This window comes from Ornithorhynchus anatinus, chromosome 15 (assembly GCF_004115215.2).
Source record: "Ornithorhynchus anatinus isolate Pmale09 chromosome 15, mOrnAna1.pri.v4, whole genome shotgun sequence".
NCBI lineage: Eukaryota > Metazoa > Chordata > Mammalia > Monotremata > Ornithorhynchidae > Ornithorhynchus > Ornithorhynchus anatinus.
The window spans coordinates 23595145-23597767 of NC_041742.1; positions in this window are offsets into that span (position 1 = coordinate 23595145).

Below are 2623 nucleotides of genomic sequence, written 5' to 3' on the forward strand. Positions count from 1 at the left end.
ATCACCATCAACCAATGACTTGCTGATTTTTTACAGGGTACATGTCACTGTCCAGGAGACGGTGATGTTTATAGAATTTTGGCCAGGTTCAGTTCCTCCCTTCAAAGAGCTTACAAACTAGAAGAATGGATAAGCAAATGTAGATATATAATATAGATAAATAGCTCCTGAAGATTGACTAGGACAAAATAGCTTAGAATGTTTAAATCATACTAAAGAATCAGGGGGGATGCAGGATGGTGAAGGGAAGGTGTGAAGGGGTTGCTTATGTTGAATAATGAAACAGGGGAAAGATGGAAGATTATACACTAAGAACAGCAAATAGATTTGCCTGGCTATATTGCAGAGGTGAGGTAGAGCTGTTAGTGGGAAATGACCACAGAGAGAGAAGGTAGGACAAAAATGCTAGATAACCTTGAAAAGCCTAGGAAGTAGTAGTTTGTGCTGATGATTGGGTGATTGAGCCGCTAGAGGAATCAGTCATATGTTATGTAGCAGTGGAAATGTGAGCTCTGGAAAGAAAGTTCAGTGATGCATCCATCTCTCTCCTGATCTAATTCCTGAAGAATGTGATATTCCAAAAAAAAGACAAAAATGTCCTTTGTAAATCTGTATTCCTTAAAGAAAACATCTGGCCTCACTAGCCCTAAGGGAAGGAGGAAAATGCTGGCAAGCAGAAATGTTCTGATTTTGGGGGTGTTGATGTGTACCTTCTCCAATTCCTTACTTTGGAATATGCTGCACCCCGATCCGGTTTGCCCTTTGGAAATAAGATTTTTCTGTCTATGGAGATTCTTCTAAGTGTTTTTGATGACTCCAAAGGATGATTTGGGGCATTTGAGTCACTACAATTATTAGTTCACTGTATTTTGGGGAGGTTTGGGGGTGCAAAGGGGCAAGAATGGCCATTCTTTGTCTTTTTGGTGTTAGAAGAAATCCTTGTGGCCTCCACTATATCAGCAAGCTAATAATAGTAATAATAATGGTATTTTTTAAGCACTTACTGTGTGCCAGGCACTATTCTTAGTGTTGGGGCAGGTACCAGCAAATTGGGCCATAGTCCCTGTCCCACATAGGGCTCACAGTCTCAATCCCCATTTTCCAGATGAGGTAACTGAAGCATAGAAAAATGAAGTGACTTGCCCTAGGTCACACAGCAGAAAAGTCATGGAGCTGGATTAGATGGATTAGAACCCATGACCTTCTGACTCTCAGGCCTGTGCTCTATCCACTATGCCATGCTACTTCTCTAACAGAGAGAGGCCTTCAAAATCAGCTCTTCTCTTTCTCGCTTTACAAAAACGTGAACATTGGGAAGCAACTGTACACTGAATAATGTAGTCCAAACTGTACTGTACATTGAATAATGTAGTCCAAACACTCATCAGATGAATCTAAGTAAATCTAAGTTGTGAGTCAAACACTCATCATCGATGAAGCGGATTCCACTGCACTATCAGAAGCGTGAAGAACCGACTCGTTCCCAGTGGAGATATGTAAATCCAGCCCTGTCCCCTCTGAGATAAGGAAATCCATCTCCACTTAGCTCCCTATCATCACCACTTCCTGGTCCACAGCTTTCCTGCCTCATTTCTGTGTACCTTGATCTCACCTCATTATCTCCCCTGTCCCCCAGAGTTCTTCTATTTTGTTTTTATTCTTTTCGTTTTCATCCCTTTTGTTAACAGTTCACGATTGCTGCCGTTAACTCCACTTTCACTGCCACTAGCTTCCTGTCCATAGCTTACTGGGGATCCCAGTAAGGCCTGGGGTATGTGAAGAGAAGAGCTGGTGATTGGAGGTCCAAAGGGGATGGGAAGGAGATTTGGAAGGGGGCTGCCTCCTCAAACCTCCTAACCCACTGCCTTTTTCAGTCACCTCCACCATTGCCAACACCTACCTTCCCTCTATCCCACCACACGCCATTCTGTATCTAGTCTCCAGGCTTTGAGGCTCTAAAAGGTAGGAATTGAAAGCTGCGGAATGGGACGCCATTGGCAGTGGTGGCATTCACAGGAACTGCTGTTTAAGAAATAAATCAAAGTCAAGAGAATGAAATAGAATTGAAAAGCCATGGAATGACGGGAGACAATGGTTGGGTTTGGGATGTGGGGCAAATAATTGATTCTACCTCTAAGAATTGCCCACAGAACTCTAGTCTTCAAACATTTGAGCCTCAGGATCACTTTGGTGGGGGAGATAACCCACCCTCCACTTCAGCCTATGCCTCTTGAGCCGTTCAGTTTGAGGAAAAGAACATATGGCCTCAGTCCCTTTCTACAACTTGCAGTGGAAACATCCAGCAGTTTGTATGAATGCCTGGTTCCCAGGAGAGTTCAAGAGGACACTCATCCTGAACTGCAAGGATCCGGGGCTGGCAGACAACTGTCAAGTCCCTCACCACTTCTCCTTTGAGAGGCCAGTATCATTCCTTTTCTTTTTTAATAGCTGACCACATTTCATACACGCATTCTATTTGCCTGTCTCACCTTTGGGTCCTTTTGTTTGGATGTGTCCTCCCTCTCCCTCACTCAATTCCATTTTCTGCTGGTACGGCTTGTTTTTACCAGTGACTGTCAAACCATTACTAAATACACTCAAACTAAATCACTTTTCTGGTCCG